The 20814-nt window shown below is 36.3% G+C and overlaps 1 protein-coding gene across 5 annotated transcripts in view; it reads left to right on the top strand.

The window, feature by feature from the left end:
* Positions 1–20814, top strand: part of LOC107995571 (small conductance calcium-activated potassium channel protein) — a 237281-nt gene that overhangs the window by 118103 nt on the left and 98364 nt on the right. Inside the window, exon 4 of one of the 5 annotated variants that reach the window (XM_062081865.1) lies at positions 4823–5595. The exons of 3 other annotated variants lie outside the window; for them this stretch is intronic. The gene's annotated coding sequence lies outside the window, so the exon portion shown is untranslated. The remainder of the gene's footprint in view (positions 1–4822; positions 5596–20814) is intronic. One more of the 5 variants, XM_062081864.1, reaches the window with a different exon arrangement.

Below are 20814 nucleotides of genomic sequence, written 5' to 3'. Positions count from 1 at the left end.
GCGATTCAATCAAGATTAAATTATCTCATTAACGAGATTGATCTTTCATATCTGATTTAAATAATTATTTCTCCTACGGAGATGATTATTTAAATTATATTCTAGCGTTCTGATTCCTGTTAGACTCGTCTGAAAATGAAATTGCTTTGTTAAGCTGCTTTTTAGCACAGCGTGATGAAATTCTTCGTTTTCAACCTTTTCAACCGTATGTGTCATAATTTGTTCGTAACCCTTCTATTTTTGATATTTCTTTTTCCACTACGAAAGAATACAAAATTTCTTCTTCTTCTTCAAAAAAAAAATGTCTTACATTTTACATTGTACAACGTGATTAAAATAGAATGTAGGAAAATTTTTAATTTTCTACATGGCGTTTAAGGTTTTTCCACTCTAGTCTTTTTAAACGGATTTAAACGATTCTATGACGAGAATCATGAAAGTACGTATTCTAATCGGTGACCTAATTTTTTAAAGACAGTTCCAAGATGTCTGGACTACTCTGTCCATTAGTCGCGATGTTTCTATTAGGACGGTGGTTTTTCTTCCATTACTTAACTGGATTATCGTGGAGCATAGCTATTACGTTGTTTCTTTTTGGCTAAATTTGAAATTCTTAGTTAGATTTCAATCTTCTTCCTAAAAGAAAGTATGGAAACACGTTATTTCCAATCTAATTAAGAATTTAGAGAAATTTAGAGCGGAAAGAAGAAAAAAGCGCGGGGATTTATTAGCTTAATTAGTAACGTTTTCGAGCGAAAAAAAAAAAAGAAAAGCAAGCGCTAAAACTAGGAGCCACTATATTTTTGAATTTCCATTTTTCCTCGATTTTTTTTAACACTAGAACAATTGACCTGTGCATTAATAAAAAGTCGACGTTAATTCCGTCAAAAGTAGGTACGTTTTTTTAGTAATTGCGGAAAAATAAAAAACTGGAAACCACACCTCATTTTAATGATGCTGCAAACAAATGAATTATTCATTTTCTTATCGTAGATCTAGGATAAGATTATTAAAATAAATATTTATTGCAGAATTAAAAAAAACTGGAGGTGATTTGTGGAAATTTTTGTAATATAATCAATTAAAGTTATCTCGCTTATTTTTGTATGTTTTATATATATATATATTTCTTGATAAGTGATATCTAATTATTAAATTATCTAATTCGTAATAAATTCCAGATTATAATTCTTAAATCGTTACTTTAATGATTTAAGAAAAAAGAAGGAGAAAAGAAAATAGAATGAATTTACCACTGGTGTAAAAAAAAAAGAAAAAAAGCGCTACGAATCTGAATGAGATACACTATTAAAGGAGAGAAAAAATTTAATTTCATGTAACACTTTGAGCGTAATAATAATACTAAGATACAAAGAAGAGGACGTGGTTCTAAAAATAATACAGGATATTGGTACGCCATTGATACCCGAAGATTCCAAGGAAGAAGCAAAAGGGACACGAGAGCTCTCTCCTCGTCCCCATTAGGATAAAAACGAGTGGTCGTGTCTCGGGAAATCCTATCGGCATCTTCCTCCTTCCCTCCCCTACGTTTACGTTTCAACCAATAAAACGTTCGTTTCGAGACGATTATATCGATTCCCTTTATCGATTCTTAACACAACATGGGAAAAGGTGACAAATTATTATTAATCTGAATTCACGAGAACAACGGCATAAGCTCAAAAAAAAAAAAAAAAAAAGAAAGGATAATTTCTATTTTCTTCATTTTCGAAATATTCTTGAATTAGAAAAAACTCCGATATTGTTTAAATAATGCATTAAATTTCGATTCTTCTTTTTTTCTTTTTTTTTAATTTCAAGAGCAATAATAGCGTATAATTACAAAATCGTTATGTCAAAAGAAATCGGTCGTCACCGAGACGGATGACACTTTGCGAATCGGTAATTTCATCCCCCTCCTCCCCGTCACTAACCTTGTTTTCATCGGTAAAATACACGCGGATAAAATAACGTGACCGATGAACAATGTAATTCGTTCAACCGGGCTCCGTGCAAAACGGTGCATTACGCAAAAAAATAAAAAAAGGAAGAAAAAAAAAATAAAAAAAGTTTCCCTACACCAGTGTGCACACACAGAGAGGGAAAGTGCACCCTCGTCGTTGAACTCTGACTTTTCCACGAGTGCTTCCCTCTTCGATCAGCGGCAAAGAAGCTCGTGTTTCTTAAACACCGTTAAGGGATGCGTTTGAAACATAGAAAAGAAATCCATAACGCGTACCCTCTTGTTTGCTAAAACTACTACTCAGGCTTTGAAAGCTTTTTTTAACGATCCTTACACATACACACATCCCCCCTCCCCGTGAAATCGATAAACTCGTTATTCTCGGTTTTATTTCCGGAACCGAGGGAGGGGGTGGATGGGTCTTTTCCAGCGAAATAAGGAGGGAGGGAGAGAGAGAGAAATTGAAAAATGGCTAAGGAAGAAAAGGAAACGTGGTTGGAAGGGATTGCAGATATCGTTTCGTTGCGACACGAGACGAATTTACGACTGGAACGAAACGATATCGAAGAGGGGGTTGATTCGTGAAAAAAAAACGAAATTCGAGTGATCAAATATTTATAAAGATAGCTGGTTTTTCTTCTTTTTACGATCGATTCATTATCGATAGCCCGCTTCGAGTTGCGGGTGACGAGGGAAGAAAATTGATCGATCCAGATGTCGGCCACGTCGTGCTAAGATTTCGTCATGGTGATGAAATATAGTGTTGGTATCGAAAAACCGGCTAGGATTTAATCAAGAGACTATTTTTCTTTCCAAGAAGGAAAGAAAGGAGGGAAGGGAGAGAGGGAGAGATGGATCGTTGCAAACGCGTTAATCGATAGGAGATTGGTGATGAAAAAGTTTGTCGCCCTTTCTTTCTTCTCTATCTATCTCCTTTTCATCGACACACACACAGTCTCCGATGTCTGTGATTTATCGCTCGTAGATTTTTACCGGTATATTTCCGCGATTCGTCTTCCGACTGTGTTTTTGGTAATTACGTTTGTTTCAAAGATTTTAATATGTATTGCGTTAAAATTGATAGATAATCGATCGTCCATATTTTCTTGTATATACAATCAATCGACAAGTTTTACGTTATAAATTATATTAGAGGAAAAATATTATTTATTCGATAATTGAATTCATTCTAATTAGTAAAATTAATAAATCTTGAGTCAATTGAATTGATACAGCAAAAATTTCAAATTCTTTTCAATTTTTCATTTGTTGACCATTCGTCACGGCTTCAACTTATCTTAATCCCGACTTGTCATATTTACTCTCTCTCTCTCTCCCCCATATTTCCATTTATAAAAACAAAAATCGAGCATTCAAACGATCAAGAGAAGAAGAATAAATTACACTCGAGTTTTCAAGCTTCGAGTTCAACAACAACGTTTTTCCCTTCTTCTCGAAAATTCTCATCGTTTTCGCGTTAAAAATGTCTCTCGCCGGCCAAACCAAAAAAGAATATTTTATTATCCTCTCTCGAGCGAGAAAACCACCGAAACACGGGGCGACTCCCGCTAGTTGGCGGAGTTATTTTCGGTTGGAGGAAAAGATAATTCACACGATTTATATTTTTCATTCGTCCATCGAACGCCCATATTAAAAGCGAGTTAATCCTCTCAGATGTTTCTCGTAGTACAACGTTTATTATATACGTTCGTGGTTGGATGTTGAATGTATGTTGGATGGGAAAGGAGGAGACGATTCGACACGGAAGAGAGAGTAGGACAAAGGATGAAAAAGGCAATTTATGTCCGGATCACGCAATTTTCCGTTCGACCATTAATACGGTAAAAAATAGCCGCACCGGAAGAGAAACGTTGTTTTGTCAACGTGTGACGTGGACATCGGAGAAACGCAAACAACTCGAACGCTCTATCGATCTGTTGAAAACATCTCGATCTTTTGCGTCCCGATCATCATACTCTGTGGTAATCTTTACATTTTTTAGGGGAACATGGGATGATTATTTTGGCGCGTTAGAAGAACTGTTTAGAAGAATTTTGATAGAAATGATTTTAAAATTAATGTTAACCTAATGCAACTTGTAACATGTCAATTCAATGATATCATTAATTAGTGAATATGATTTATCAATAAATTATTCTGCGATCCATTTAATAGTATTAGTGATAGTATAATGCTTTCACGATATATATTTGTTCCTTTGTTATATTTATGATTGAAATACTTGTTTAATTTTTTTATTTAATTCTCACGCGTTTAAAATAATCTGTGACGATTGCAAGAGAGTATTTATTCTTTTCGTTAACTTGTGATATTATATTCTATTATTAACCGAATATAATCAAAAGATTAATATAATTAATGTGATTATTTACGATCATGTGGATTATTAATAATTTTTCCTTACACATCTAACGAAAATTTCAAACGTGGCTTCAAATTCAAAGTGAAGTATAGCGTCAATCAATGCATACAGAATGTTAATCCAATTTATCCGTCAATATCCACGAATAGGACGAATCTAAACATGCATCCATCACATCCGCTGTTCGCGTATTAAAACTCGCCAAGTAAATCTCATCCATCTTGACGAGACAAAGCGTCGAGCTACGACACGAGCTACAACGCAACTACCCCCTTATAAACCACGAGACTCCCGTAAGTTGAGTACAATCCTCTGAGACAAGTTTCCGACAATCGTGGCGTCAAACATCGTCAAGTTTTAAGCGCACTGTTTCCAAGGCCGCCTCAGATCTTCTCCCCCGTAACTTCCGCGACTCCATCCCTCGAGCTCGAGCTCGATCTCGATCTCGCAAAATTTCATGGAAAAATATTTTCGAGGCGAAAGACGGAAGACCGATCGTCAACCGTCCAACCGTCCATTCTGTTCGCTGTGGAGGAACGGTAATTTCACAGGACGGGCCATCCCCTCCGATAGGGTGATCCAAAGAGGAAAGAAAAATTCCAGAGACAACGCGCCACGTTCGCGTGTGAATCTTCGTGGACGATCGCGTCGACCCGTTCGACGATACGATGCCAGCACCGCTCGATAAAATTGTAAAATATTAATCGAGGCGGAACGAAGGGAGCAGCATTGGCATTGGGAGGAAGATAAGGAAGCGGAGGAGGAAAGGAGGAACACGAATAAATCGATATCGCTGCGAGCGTGGAGAGGGAGAGGAAGCTCGATGAAAGTTGATAGGGACGGAAGCGATCGAAAGCGGAAGAGGGTGGAAAGTTGCCGAGGGGGGTGCAGAAATTTTCGAAGCGGCTCGTGAGAGAAGAGATGCGAGTTGGTGGAATCATTGGAGATCGGAGGGGAGGGGGGATGCGACGATAATCGAGTCGCGGGCCCTCGCGATTTGGGCCGTGTGCGGTTTAGCCCCTCGAACGATGCACGTATCGTTGGTGATTTCTGACGGACGATCAGGAAGAACGGGAGAAGCCGCGATGCAGAGATCGATGGGACGCGGTACGTTCAGTGAAGTGCATCATTGCGATAAAGAAACAGAGTTGCCGCGCGCAAGTGCCAGCTGCTGCTGCTGCTGCTGCTACATCCGGGCCTCGACGGATCTGACTTGAGGAGGAAAGGACGAGTAAATGTCACTGAGAAGGTTGGTAATTGCCAGATCTGTTGTGTACCATTCCCTCTAACGGTGGATTTAAAAAGAAAAGAAAGATGTGGCACAATCGTTTTCGCGAAGGGATCGATATCTGTTATTCTGTTGTCATCGGTCGATTAATGGATATTTTTACTCGCGAACTCCAAACAGTGTTATTTGAATTATTTTTGAATCCACTGGTGAGAGAATCAAAGCGACGAGGATGAAGAAAAAGGACACTTTGAATTTCTAGCTTCTCTTACCGAAAGTCTTTGGATCCAAATCTGGAATAATCTAATATTTCTCTTCGTTAGATACACGCAAATTATCGTCACCGAATTCGTTAAAAAAAATAGAAGGGAGAAGTGACAAGGACAAAGCGAAGAACACTTTGAATCATTGATCGAGTCTTTAGATCCCAATCTTGAGTAGGTCTTGAGTAGCTCTAATATTCTTCTTCACTTCTGCAAGTGTCGAATCTTGAGACGCAATTCGAATCCTCATTTTTACGAAAAAAGTACGAATGATTCGTATACATATATGTATAAGGTGATACGTTCGTTTATTAGTCGCGATTTGTTCTTGAAAAGATGTAGGTCAAAGGATTCTTCGTTTTAGGAAATAGGGACGTCCAGAGATTGATTTATAGCCGGTATTTGTTAGGTAGATTTTGAAACTGGGCGACGAAAGGGAGAATCTTGTCGAGAATTCCGATATTTTACTCTTGGAATACGATGCTTTCGTTTCACAAATTCAGAACTCTGACTTGAAAAGTAAGATAGCTCAAGTTCGAGAAAGTATAGTTCTGGATCTCTTAATACAAAAAATTTGTAGTAAAGTGCATATCGATTCTTACAGAGTAAATGAGACGAAGAAATTTATGATCGATCTGAGTGATCATACTAGGAGAGATAACATTTCGTAGAATCTGATCCTTGAATACTACTTTACTAATTGCGAACTTCTGAGAAATGTGAGGGTTCGTGAAATTAAAAACTGAAACGAATTCGTAATAAAATTAACGATATCGATATTCGTGTTTCGTTAAATGAAATATTTTCTCTTGGAAAAACATCTCACGATTAAAAAAAAAAAACAATCGTAATATTCTTCTTTTACAATAATTACGTCTAATAATTTTCGAAGAGTTTCGCATGACTCGTGACTTGATAAAAGTCCCAATTCTTATTTCCTTTTTTTTTTTTTTTTTATTTAACTTGAAACACCAAAAAGGTTTCATTAAAAAGGATCCAGTGTCCATAGAAAAAAGGAAAAAAGGAAGGGGGAGAGAGGTTCGAAATTGCCAATGTTTGTACGTCTCTCCGTTTTCGCCAGGCCGTTTCGTGTTTACCTAACTTTTCCACTTTTAATTCGAGGACTGTACCGCCCCTATCGGCTCTTGTGTTCATTCAAAACTTGAAAATCCCACTACCCCTTTTTGGTCAGGCGTCGGCTAATTTCCCCAACTCGTTTATTACCACGAAATTCCACGAGAAGAAACGCATATAAATCATAAACTTTTAAATTTACAATCCGAATAATATAAATTCCCGTCCATTTCGCCTAAACGTCGAATCTAATCCTCGAATATCACTCAATTACGAGTTTCTTAGTGATCAAAAGACAAAAAACAATCGAGTCGTGCATTCTTCTTCTTCTTTGCAACAATCCTATCTAACAATTTCCCAAGATTTTGTAACCCGCTATTCCAATAATTAATCGAATTTATATCTCTACGAATTATAAAATCTAAAATGGAGAAGGAAAAAAAGAGAGAGAATGAAAATCGATAAACACTGCATAAACAATGGACAACGACGAAAATAATTCCACCCAGAAATACGATATACGAATCCTTTACATAACCGCCTATTATCGATTATCAACCATCTCGCTCGAGGAATCTCGTCCTCCTCGATAGAAAAACAACAACAACAACTACAACGAATACCAAACGAAAGAAGAATGAGAAAAAAAGAAAAAGAATCTCAACGAATCTCGTCCCTCGCCTGTACGCTTATTTAGCGCACGTGCGTCGCCCTCTCCTCCTCCTCCTCCTCCCTCTGCCCCCGTGGACAGTGGCAGGCGACAATCAAGGGAACGATTCGAAATTTCAGCCACGTTCGCCGGTGCTGCAAGGCCGCCGGAGAGGAGGCGAATTATTGGCTCGCGGATCGGCCAACGAGATCGGTCGCGCTGCCAAGCGCTTTTCGGTAATTTGCCTCCGAATGGGTCCGCAGGCTCGTCCGTGTCCGGAGTCAGGGCACGTCCAGGTTTCGTTCCGTCGTGAAACGAAGGGGGAGGAAGTTTGATGCGAGCCAGGGCGGGCCAGGGACTGGAACTGGGACATTTTATCATTTCGCTGCGACACCGAGACGCGAACCGGGTCGCGGAAACAATGTCCGCGTTTATCGGCGAGCATCCCGCTCACGAGATAGTTGGGGAGAAGTTTACAGGGCTTCCTTTCTCCACTTCCTTTCTCTCCGTTGCCGGCGGGGAGGAAAGGTCGAGGAAGAACGGACGAGTGGATCTTGGAATATTATCTGTCGCATTCTTTTCTTTTTTTTCGTGTATCGCGATAGCGTGGATCGAGGATTTTTGGCAAAGGCGTTCGGGAGAATTGGGGAAGAGTAAGTTTCGTACACTGTGAATTTCTATTTTTAATTTAGCTATAATTTGTCTCCTCTTTTGGGATTGCGAATTGAATTGTTTCTCTAAAAAGTGGAGAAGAGTAGTTATTTTTTTTCAATTTCGTTATCCTTCAAATTCTTACGATTTCTCGAAATTTCAAAATTTTCTATATTTGCCAAGAAGATGCCGGGAGTCCACGTATACGTGTCCCCGTCGATATCGACGATTTTCTCGTATCTTCGTCGTTGTCGAACCCGATCGAGGCACTTCGAGGAATTAGAAGGGGATAATACCGAAACTTTCTTTATGAGAAAACTTTTGGTCCTCGGTGATATCGAGGAACGTAGAGGAGAACATCCTCCCCGAGGAACCATTTCCCTCAACGTCATCTTTAATTATCCAGGACGATTAAATAATAATAACCCCTTAACCAATCTTAGCCAAGAATCAATAATGCGGGGAACGAGATAAAAATCTTGAAACGTTCTCGCCGTAATAGTCAACGATCCTTAAAAACCACTTCTCGAAAGGACATCTCTCTCTTGAATGACAACTCGAGGAGGTGTGCTTAGAAGTGTGCGATATCTCGCAGACTGGGCAAAAGTGAAGCTGGCTTAAGGGATCAAGAATACTTGTAGAAATAATTCATGAACGAAAAGCCATCCCTCGTTAAAGACGATTATCACATTATCTTCCTCGACGAAAACAATCCTCCTCCAATTTCGATAACAGAAATAATTGTTGTTTCCACGTTCTGCAAATATTCCCCGTTCATTGTTAAAATATCTCACAGAAATTAATATCACGATTTTTAAGGTTGGGACACGTTGGGAGGATAATTAAAACTGTATTATAAATTTTCGAGGAGAAGAGAAGCGTATAATTGAGGGTATGATTCTCACATTTTTAACCAGAAGAAGATCGTCATCTTGCACACGCGACACACCATTCGAAGGCGCGCGCGCAACACGTCAATCGTGTACACGGAACGTGTGCTAACTCTTCTTATTTATCTTTTTCGCGAGAGTTGCTTTCCAGGCTAACGGATTTCATTCGTATGCAAATTAGAGGGCGCGCGCCGCCACTCGCACAATATCTGCGCACAATGGCGAGGGTTGGCCTTTTTTTGCGCGGTCGGCCGGAGCTCGCGTGCGAAAAGAACGGGCAGAGAAATGGCGATTCCTATTCCACGCGCGAGCAAAGAGAAGATTCCGCGCTTTCAAAAATAGCAGGCCGTGAATTATTTCCAAGTTGCGCCTTCGACTTTCGGGATGCCCTCGTTGCCTTAATGCCTTGGCTCGGAGTAATCAGGGGGATGGAGAAAGGAGGACGCTTTGGAAGAAGATTTGGGGGATGATATTTTGGAATTTTGGAAATTTTGAAAATGTTATTTTTCCATTTGGATATTTTATTTTTCCTGTTATATTTGTCTTAACTTTTTTCAAGTTTGTATTTTCGTTGCAGCGCGTTGAATTACCGGGGATAGAAGAGAGATCGTTTTGTATCGAGGGACGGTATCTAAAATTTTCAAAATGTTATTTTTCGTCCCAATAATGGCTATGCACTCATAATTTCAAATACACGTTTCGATTTTTCACGTGTACAACGCTGTTCGTTCGCACGTTCGTTGTTCAACTGGAAGTTTAGTATTTGGTTTTAATACAAATCCTTTATGTTGCACAACACGATAGAGTTGAGAGAATAGGAACGATATGTTGGAGATTTCGTGCGATTTTCTTTGATTCGAGAGAAAATGAATGTAGTAACAAGGTTTGATAAGATTTCACGCGACTCTTTTGACGTTGATATTTAATTGATTCAAAAAATGAGGATACGAATGGCTCCTCCTGCTGTTTAATGAGAAGAAATGACTGAGATTTAATGAAAAGAAAGAGAGAAAGAGGGAAGAGGTTAATAATAAGAGAGAGTTCTCGTTAATCATAACCAATTTCATCTTACATGAAATTTTCTCTCTCTCTCTATTTTACGCTTAAAATCGAATTAAAACTGATAAGTTTTCTCGTACACGATGAAAATGAATTACACATCTTTGTTAATCAAATCCGTATTAAACATAATTTTGAATTATTATGCATGAGAAATGAAAATTAATCGCCATTGTTGGTATCGTTGGCAACTAGATTACCTAAGCTTGCCAGAATATTTATCACTGCAATGCTGTTAACGGAGTTATGAAAAAAATGTGCGCAATAACTCTTGTCCCTTTTAATAATCCTCCCGAAATATATTCCTGATATTTCATTCTTCTTTATCATCGTTAAAAAAATCACTATTTCTTATCTATCAATTTAACTTGCAAAAATTTAACAAATTGCACGAAAACTTTACAAATTTAATTTTAAAATTGCACGAAAATTTCAATTTTTGAAATTGAAAAAAAAATTTTCTTCCAGATTAAAGTCGAGTCACGATCGAAGAAGCGTCTCTCACTCTCCACCAGCTCTGTTCCAAAAAAAAACTTTTGTTTTTGATCCAAAAATACGAGTTGAGAGCGTATTAAGATTGTTAAAGTCCTCGGCACAGGTTTCCACTCGTTAAATCGTGAAATTTAATTAATGTTAAGAAAACAGGGCGGGCCGAAATAAGCTACGAATGCTATTGATAAAGTTTATTTTCCAAAGGTGGAAAAGATGTTGCCCCTGTTAACGAGCAGCTGAAAACAATCGACTCGCGATATTACGATAATTAAATTTCTGCCTTTGTAAAACGTGGAAAGGATATCTCTCCCTTTGGAGAGAAACTCGAGCCGAAAGTTCGAATCGAACTTCTTCGATCCCTTTAATTCGAGGCAAACTTTATCACTTTGTCATCGAAACAAGCAAGTTTGTTCCTTCGACTCTTTAGATTCGTTTTCTCCCTCGTTTCAACCCTTTTTCGATTCGATTAATTCGATTATTCGTTGCTGACAACAGTATCCTCGCTTTTCCTTTGTTTCATATATATTTTACAATTTTAAATGATGAGAAAGATCAAATATTTTAATAAACCGAATTACTGTGTTTCTTTGATAAATAAAATTTCATTCGATGTTTCATTTAAACAAACGTAAAAATTATATATATATATATATATGTGTGTAGTGTATTATACGTAATAAAATTCTGGTTATGGATGAAAGAAAATAAGATTTTTAGAGAAAAATATCGAGTTTCAAAATGGAGTCTCGTGTTTAGACAAACTCGAAGATATTTTTTTGAATCGCACGTAACGAATTATCGGAACGTGATTGCAAACATTTATACGGAGGAAAGGAAGGTGGAACTTTCGAGTAACTCTTTTTTAATTATTTTTGGTTAGAAGTGTAGGTATTATTACAACGAATCAACAAGAGAAACAAAATGAATCCACCCTCGAGTTTCGATATTCCACTTTGTTCTTTGGAAAGAGGTGGGAAACAAAAGCCACTCAAAAATCCACTTCGAAGCTTTACCAGTAAAAGCAATAGCCATTCCTTCACAAAGACACCCTTTGTATTTTCTTGCAGTCCCCTTTCTTTATCCTCTATTTGAACGCCAAACACTCGTAACCCCATGTTCGAGGATCCACGCTGTTTCTGATGAAACTTTATATATTGACCGACACGTAAGAAAACTATTCTTATATCTGTTGTATATAAAAATTACATTCAATACATCCAAGTAAAATATTTTCTTCGTCAAATTTCTAATTCAGAAAACAAAAAATATATTTAATAGCGATAGAATTGAAAAGGAAGAATTAAATTTGAAATTTAAAATTTTATTGGATGTAATTAAATAATTGTATATGTGTTTATACAAAAATTGTAAGAATTTTTATTTCCATTAAATATTGTAATAACGATTCGGATTCATTTATATATAATTTTCTTTCTTTTCACTTTTTTAATAAACGAAAGGATCGTACAATATAACAATGAAATGTAACAATATGGATATTCACTTATAAATTTATTCAGAAACAAGAGATTGAATATTTTATATTTATGTCCATTTTCATTGAATATTAATATTTTCTATTAACATTAAGTATTGCTTTACAGTGATCTGGATCCTTTCGCACAATAATCGAGCAACTAACAAGAACGAAACGTAAAAGGAAAGTGAAAATTGATCAAGAAATTTCTAATAGAAATTATAAAGTAGAAAAAGCAATATTTCAATAACAGCAGAAGTATTAAACAGATGACATATCGAGTCATACGAGGGGGACGTATTTGAAGAAGATTATTAGACGAGAGCCTCGATATTAACCCTTTGCCAACCCTTTGCACGATATTCATCACATTCACAATATCTACAAGAAAGATGTACACACATCTCGATCGAATATCTCTTTTTGGATAACCAGTTCTGTTATTTCTTCTCGATTGCCTTTCTTATTTGCCATGTTCTCGAAGAATTTTTCACTCGTGTACTTTCTAATTAGACAAAATGTGGAACTGGAAGCTAGAAGAGAACTTTGTTAAACGAACTTTATTTTTTCTCGACATTTTTCTATTTCAGTTCTATGAAGCACGACAATAGAAATATAAATAGAAACTTCAAGGGGAGGAAAATCGAATTCCCTGGAAGATTTTGAATCATTAGAAACTTTGAGCAACAGACCGGCGGATCCCTGGGGCTCTCTTGAGTTTAATTAGCCGCGGCTAGTTATTAAGATGATTTCCTGGCTTCGTGGATTACCTCACCGCGCTGTATAAACTTAATTAAGTGGTTGACGACTCGTAGGTTTCCCTTTTCCAAGAGAGAGAGAGAGAGAGACGTCTGATCGAATAATCTCTTGTGGAGAAAGAGAATTAAAAATCTTCACAGCTCGATGCAACTTTCGTGACATCCATCTTCCATCCATCGGATATAATTTCATAAATAATTTCGATATTATAATTATTCCAATCGAATCGTGAATTCAATTCAATTCAAGATTTTTCGTCCTTTCAATAATCTCAAAATCTTTTGCAAAAATCCACGTTGCTGCAGAAACCGATTAATTATTCCCTCGTTTGTTAAAGGGACGTAACAAATCGTCGATAATCAGAAGCTTGAGTGTGGTTAAGTATCGTAACTTTGTTTGGAATCATAATTTCCAAGGTAATTTCTCTCGAATGATTCATGGCGAAGCATTGAAAATTCCGCGAAACGAATCCCACGAAAGTTTTCTTTCTAAATTATACAAGTTTATCGAAACTCGATCGAGGGACGATGTTCACAAATCGATGTTCAAAATCGGTGTCGTTATACGTCGCTCTAAATCCGGATCCGCATTTACCCTCCTCGAGCCGGGGAAACTAAGATGGCTAATCTTATTCTGTAATTTAAGAATCGGGGAAATTGAATAAATTCGAAGACAAGGATTGAGATAACACGACCCGAGTGAGCTTCCGGCCAAAATTTCAATGGCGACGATATCGATCGGGCTGGAAACGAAGGAATAAACGAAATATCGACGAAACCTGGCTTCCAATTTGAATACGAAGCACTCCTCTCTTCGTTCGATCTTCGGGATATTCAATCAACGCGCGATATTCGAGATTACATATAATGTTTCATACATAAAACATTATGTAATGCTATGTATAACGTTGTAATATAGTAACACACATTATAAAATATAAAATTTTACGAATAATTGTAGCCAAAATGGACTACGTATTCTACAATATTCTAAGATAATAATATATACACAAGAGAGTTACATGAGAGTATCTCATCATACGAAATTTGATGAATACCAATGTTGTTGAAGAGGACGTCGAAGAAGATTTAAAATGGTCGAGAATAGGAAAAATCTTCGAGACAAAATTATTCAGGAAATGATTTTCATCGTCTATTTAATAACATTATTATGAAGAGCGTGATATTCAATAATTCCAAAAGAAAAGGGATCATCAAGGGAGGATGAATCAGTCGGAGAACCGCGTATTCGTGATCATTTCCTCGGCGATCACCGAGTGACAATAACGTTTGAATATTTTTCTCCTCTTGGAGCGACGTAAAGCAATAACAGGCGAAACAATGGCGAGCAAATACGCGGGGACTTGTATTCGAAACGGAAAAGGAAATCGAGCTGAAAATTAGCTCTCGTCTCGTTCGAACGTGGATAAAAACGTTGGTTGATTTGATCCTTGTTTTCTTCTCCCTTGTTCCTTCTCTTTATTTTTGATTTCCTCCCTTTTCCTCGCCGACAATGGTGAATATTACGCGCGCGAGATCGAGCGTGAAGATTAAATTCGTGTTGATTCGTCGGGAAATAAAACACGAGTTGAAAACGATAGCTTTCGTGTCATATCGAAATGTTAAACTCTTGTTTCCGTGAAACGATTCCTCGTGGAGACGATTTAACCTCTACGAACGGTTATTTAATCGTCCGACGATCATAATTTAAATCGAATCGAACCGTTTCAATTATTTTGAATTTCAAAGGATACGAAATGTTCGTACGAACGAAATAAATGAAATAATAGGATAAGAGTTTAAAGAAAGGAAAATTTTATTGGAGAAATTGGATTTATTAATTGAAATTACGCACGCGTTAAATTGAAGTCTTGAACCGCCTCGATGGTACACACCAACTCCTGGACTATAAGTGAGGTCATATTAAACGTATTAGAAACTACTTTAACGAAGATGAAACGGATCAGTGTCAAAAGATGGCATCAGAGTTTCGTTGCTGGGAAATGCAATATAAGGGAGAATGTAATATCCAGAGGAGAAGTTGAATAAATATTGCGAAAGAACTCGAAATTTATAAATTATTTCCTCGATCTAATATCTCGATCGAAATTTTAAATTACAGGAAACGTTTCCATAAGATATCTTGTTCTCAAATTACTTAATTCCTTTCCGTTTCTCTACTTTATCCTTAGTTACCGCTCTCAAAATCAATTCTCGAAAGTTCTACAGGAAAAATATATCACGCTGGAAGTGATCATCTCACGGTGCAAAGATTGGAAAAGTCATTTTTCAAGAGAAACAAAAAAAAGAACGTGATCATAAAGAAAAAACTTTACTTCTTTTTTTCACAGATCTTCAACGCAAAGAGAGCTTTAAAATTCGCAGACATTTTAATTCGATCGATTCACACGCATTTGGTCCAAAGAGAATCTTCTTGTTCTTCTGCACCGCGAGAAAAAGGAGAAAACGAATCGCAAGAAGGAAGATAGATGAGAAAAGGTGGCTCGGTGATTGCATCGTCCTGTTCTTGGTTCGTAAGCAATATCTCACGATTCCATTCGGTGACCTAAATTCTTATAACGGGAGACAGGAAGAGAAAGAAGTGGAAAGAGTGGATAAAATGTGTTACTCGGCTCGACGAACTGACCAATCCGGCTAGGATGGATGTTATTGAATCATATTGGTCGTTCCTTCGCGAATCTTTCTTCAATCGTCATTTTTCACTCTCCTCTATGAATTTTTCTCCACAATATTTTGCGTGGAATTACTTGTTGCGTATGTATTCCGGATCGAAGTGGAACGGATTTATTTTTTTTTTTTTGGATATTATATCGTGCCGAATTTTTATTTAATAATTTAGAAGAAAAACTTGATCTAAAAAGAGAGTAGATCTCTTTCTCTCTCTTTCTCTCTATATATATATATATATATATGTGATCCCTAGATCTTCTTTGTTCATGAATTTATGGAAAATTTAAATCGCATAAATATGTATGGAATGAATGGAGAAATATTTACAAGATAAAACAAATCTCTATTTAGGTTCTATTTCCTGATATATTCATAAAACAATGGGCATTTGCATACTTATATACTCAATTTACTGACAAGTGCCGAAGGAATAGGGATCTAGAGATTCGTTTCACTCGTCCTTTTTCCCTCTTCATCCCCCAAATATCATAGCAAATCTTTTATTTTGCATATCGTACGCGTATCATGTATATTTTTGCGCGTTTAAATATTATACATAATACATAAATACATAAAGACTGGCAATTTACTTATGGACAACTCTTTTATGAAATGGAGATTAAGTCAGATGAGAACAATCGAGGCCATGGTTTTATTCAGGATTCATTCCATGATATGAAAGGTTAGAGGAATTCTGTGTTGATGTAGACGCTTCTGCATATCTGGCATATGCTAATTCGTTTTCTAAAATATCGTATCATCTCTCTAATATCACTCTGAGCTACGCAAGATCTGCTGACAACGGTATGGTACACGGTTGGCTGACCATAAAGCATTTATACTACTCGGGGACGTAAGATCTTGCGATAAAATTAAAAGGGAATTATGGAAATTTTTTTTTCTTGCGCAATATTATCAGTATTATTATAACGCTCACTTGAAATAAAAAAAAAGAAAATATCGTATAATTATAAAATATTTTCACGAAATAATTAAAATAATAACAACGAAAAATTTCGTGAAATTCTTTCCTTCGTTCCGCAAAATTAAATTTTTATTATGAAAATTTAGATGGAATATGAATAACACACGTATATTTTTGAAGTAAAAATCATTCGTTTCAATAATAATAATATTTTACTGGAAATGGGCACGGGTTTTATATGTATAAACATTAATTTGATCGCAATTAAATGTTTTATCAATTATTTATCTTTACGAACAAGTTCGTATCTTTGTTTTCTCTTTCTTTCAGTGTTTTAATTTCTACTGTATTAATAATTACATAATGTTTGTACATTTTCATTGTTAATTCGAGCCACAACCTCCCGTGTTTTGAGGAAAAGGTTTTCCAACGAATTACGATAAGCGATATAATAAATGTACGTGTTTGTCGTAGATATATAAGGAAATTCTGAAAAAGAGATTCACTTTTTTTTTTTCATGAAACGAAATATTGCGGATAATTGACGATAATTCATACTCAAAAGAGATTAATCGAAATAGATAGAATGAAAATAGAAGCGAAAAACAACGAATTTTCCAATTTATTTTAGAAAATAAATCGACTACTCTCGTGATTGGGATTCGCATTAAATTTAGCCGTGTTTCAAAATGTATTATTTTTATTTCATTACACTCGATACATTCCATCATTTCATATATACAATAAACTGAAAGTTTGTCCATTTGCAATTCAAAAATTTATAAAAAAAAAAAGTAAATAAATAAATACAGATTTTGCTAGTTTATTCGCATAAATTTCAAAATAAATCAAAATCGATTCTTATATCAACAATTTCGAATATCAAAATTGGAAATGACATTTTTAACTATGTTTGGTATATCACATATATATGTTTAGTATATATGTGAATTTATTCTTAATCTTTTCGTATTCGATAACAAATTTTGTTAAAGAATAATATCATTCCACGATTCCACGAATAATGTGCAAACTTGATAAACGATGAGGATAGGGAAGGGAGGGGATGTCATTAGAAAAGTTGGTTTAAAAGGCTGTCAAAATTCAATGAACGGGAAATATTCTCGGCGTTAAAATGCAAAGAGGCCCATTGAATTATGGAATATATACATAAAATTAGACGAAGATCTCTTTTAATCTTCGAGAAGATATTCCAAAAAGGAATCTTCGCCAAATGCTTTCGCTTATTGACTCCGATCTCAGGAATAAGAATCGAGATTTAAAAATTTTTCTCGAATCTGAGAGAAAATTGAAGTTTTATCCTCGATACACTTTCTTTATTAATAATTATCTTTTTGAGAAAAGATTAAGAAGATATCGTTCCTTTTCTTTTCTTCTTTTTTTTTTTTTTTTGAAAGAATGTAATATCGAGTGAAGAAATGGAATTATCGGTCATCCTCGATACAATTTCGTCCATCCCTCCATTGTCTCGTCACGGGTCATGACGAGTTTCTGAAACTCCACGTTCGACTTCCATTAGCGAGATTATCTTGTCCAAGGATGGCAAGTGAAAGATGGAACAAAGTCGAAGATCATCTGTCTGTTTCTATTCGTTTCTCCAAATCTGTTTGAAATAGCGTTTCAATCCTTAATATCGCAGGTTTTCGAACGAATTATTTTTAGAGAAGGTACGATGTGGGACAAGGAATGAAATGTTGCATTGTCACGACTGTCTTCGATTCTGAAAGGTTAGAAAGAAAAAAATTCATACTTCGCGTTGTTTTTTCGAATGATACATGCAGAGAGAAAATATGTTGGAATATTTTCCATATTCGAGTCAAGGTAAATCGATGAATTTTCATCACGGTTGTTAAATGGCACGTTTAACGAGAAAATGATTTGGAACACGATGTTTTCCAACACGTGATTCACTCCAGAAATGAGAATAGTTTTGGACGGATGTATCGTCGATTCGCGTGAAATTTCATACAATGGAGAACTATGATTATCATCTATTTCTCAAATTGCTTTATATCAAGCAATTGAATTTCAGATCATATTTCATACTAAGATCGTCGAATTTCCGTTTATTCGATCCTTTGATCGATCCAAATTACCAATTTCTTGATAAAATTAAATTAGAATTATTTATAACAATATTATTTATCAACGATGATCGTCTGATCTGTTATTAAATTTAAATATTCTTCTATTTTGACAACGTTTCGTTAAATCATTGTCAATTTTGGTTTTAATTCTTTCCCGATTTTAAATAAATTTCTTGCGGCGAGAGAAATTCGGGAAACAAAAAATTTTTAATCCTCCTTTTACGATTTCAATGAATCTCTCTCTCTTTCTCTCTTTTTCTTTCTTTTCAAGAGAAGGAAAAACACGGTCCACGCAATTCTTCCAAGATTAATCCTCGAATTTCCCTGTTAATGAATTACCGTCCACCTTCTCCACCAATAACGTAACGCGATAAATTCTCGGCCGCAGATGGTCGTAACAATAAGATACCATAAATTCCATTCCGCCTATGCGAAGTTAAAAAGACGTAGCGAGAATCTGTGATAAGAAAATTGGCGAACAATCGGCGAGATAATTAACGATTAATTAATTCGAACGAGAATAACGATATTATAATCGTGGTAATTCCGGATTCTGGCGCTCCGGATTTCTCCGGAAATCGAGATGCGTTTTCGTGACTCGACCACGAAACCGCTCGTCGAATTCATGCAAAGTGCGTAATTAACGGAATCCAACGAACCGCGAAACGATTGGACCGGACGACGGTCCCCCGGATTCGAGAATCGTGTGTCGTCCAGCGATAAAATTAAACTTACCCTTCCCCGTCGTTGATTTCGGTAGCTGGTTCTATCCGAATATTTGTATCGCGGACGAGAAGAGTGGATAACGAGTGGATCAATTCGAATGTAATTTATTCGTTCCATACGAGACAAAGGATAGATCGTGGCACGGTAAAATTATTATTAATGTAAATTTGACATTTAATTCGAGGTTTTTCTGCTAATTGAAATTAACCTATAATAATTGTATCTATTAATTTGTGTTAATCAACTTGCGAATTTTCTTTTTTTTAGTGTTAAATATTAGTTGATTTTTTTAAAATTATTTTTTATTTTTCGAGAATTATTTGAGAATATTATTTCTAATCTTCGAGATTTAGAAGAAAACTGTAAACGTCGCCGCGAAATTGCTTGCAAAGCTCACGTTCGTATCAAATACCAGTCGACTCACGTAGACGGTAAATCAATCATTAAAATAAAGTTCCATCGAATCGAATCCTTCCTACGATCGATGCGGCGAAAACAGGAACGGAAACGAAGGAATCGCTGCATTTTGTTCCGGAACAAACGATAATTTAATATTCTCGTTCGTTTGTCGCCGCTGCTGCATAACGCCCCTCTCAGATTTCGTCCCCTTTATTGCCCGTATAAGGCAAAAATGGAGCGAAAATTTCGGTCGGAAGAATCTCACAGGGTCGATAAATAGCCGGCATATTTGTAGTCGCAGTTCACTTAAATGTCGTCCACGCGATTAAATTTACGATCCTCCGCTTCCTTCGATCAAGTTTCGCGAGTTTTGAAAACACTTTGTACTTTTTGAAAATTGTTAAGATCAAGAGAAAAAACATTCTTTTTTACATTTCCTCCTCGACATTTCGAAATTCAATTCCAAATACTTAAATATAAATTCAAGATTACTTGTGTATAGCTCTTGTTCAGATACTATTTTATATATATACATACATTCGATTACTATTTTCAAGCCAGAATTCGGATCGTAATTACTCATGTTTGACCATTAAATTCCCACGCATCTAGGTCGCTCCAATCATTTTTTTCACCCATACTCGCACGAGGTCGATCTAAATTGTTGCAACATAAGAATACACAACCGCGGATGTATGCAAATCAATATCAATTACGAGAAAAATTATCTCCTATCCGAGTTAATTAATCGATCATTTCGTAAACAATATATGTACACATCGAAGCGCGAGACATTTCGTGAAACGTTCAACAATCGATATTCGAATCGAAAGAGGATCGATCGAACAGTCCTTGGATAAGCACAGGGAGGACGACGCGAGTGACGTCTAAAAGCATCAAGGTGAACGTTTACAAAGGACAGGTGCTCGAGAAAGAAGGAGGGGACTTGAGCAGGCGAGGGGGAGAGGGAGTACGTTCGAATGACATCCGAGTGTCGGCATTGTTCCCTGCGTGGCACGAGAGAACGATCCTCTTCGAGTTGGAGAAAGGAAACTGGCTCCATTGAGGATCGTAAGGC

Source organism: Apis cerana, linkage group LG11 (genome assembly GCF_029169275.1).
Source record: "Apis cerana isolate GH-2021 linkage group LG11, AcerK_1.0, whole genome shotgun sequence".
NCBI lineage: Eukaryota > Metazoa > Arthropoda > Insecta > Hymenoptera > Apidae > Apis > Apis cerana.
This window is presented reverse-complemented; position numbering and strand designations above follow the sequence as displayed.